The sequence below is a fragment of the Cottoperca gobio genome, chromosome 17 (assembly GCF_900634415.1).
Source record: "Cottoperca gobio chromosome 17, fCotGob3.1, whole genome shotgun sequence".
Taxonomy (NCBI): Eukaryota; Metazoa; Chordata; class Actinopteri; order Perciformes; family Bovichtidae; genus Cottoperca; species Cottoperca gobio.
This window is the reverse complement of record NC_041371.1, coordinates 3802318-3802800: the sequence shown is the minus strand read 5'-3', so window position 1 is coordinate 3802800 and position 483 is coordinate 3802318. Positions and strand designations below refer to the sequence as shown.

The 483-nt window shown below is 37.9% G+C and overlaps 1 non-coding gene across 1 annotated transcript; it reads right to left on the bottom strand.

Annotated features, from left to right (window-relative positions):
• On the bottom strand, positions 1–83 carry trnal-uaa (transfer RNA leucine (anticodon UAA)). The gene has a single exon. It is a non-coding gene; the product is annotated as a tRNA-Leu (tRNA).
• Positions 84–483: the final 400 nt, after the last annotated feature.

Below are 483 nucleotides of genomic sequence, written 5' to 3'. Positions count from 1 at the left end.
TACCAGGAGTGGGGTTTGAACCCACGAGGGCATTTGCCCATTGGATCTTAAGTCCAACGCCTTAACCACTCGGCCATCCTGGTTCTAATATCCCCATAATTCTTATACATGTTTCTAATCTTGAATAATTTTATCTAAAGAGGGCCTCATGAATGCATCTGGCACTGTGCTTTTACGTGCTTAAATAATTAATTGTATTACTCTAAACAGTCGTCTTTTTAATTAACTTGAAGAGTCAAACGGGTCAAATTGGGTGTTTCATGTCCCAACGCAGATATTCAGGGAGGTTTGGACTGGAATATGTTCTTTAAATGTTTCTATAGAAGTGCTTTTAAGCATTTCCAGAGCTAAAGAGAAGGATGTAAGAGGAAGATGTAGAGATGTTCATTTGTGTTGTACTATATTTCATCTCTTTGTTTGGGAGAGTGAGGTAGCGATAACAACAATGGACAAAATAACTCCTGGAAAGAAAGAGAAAATAGA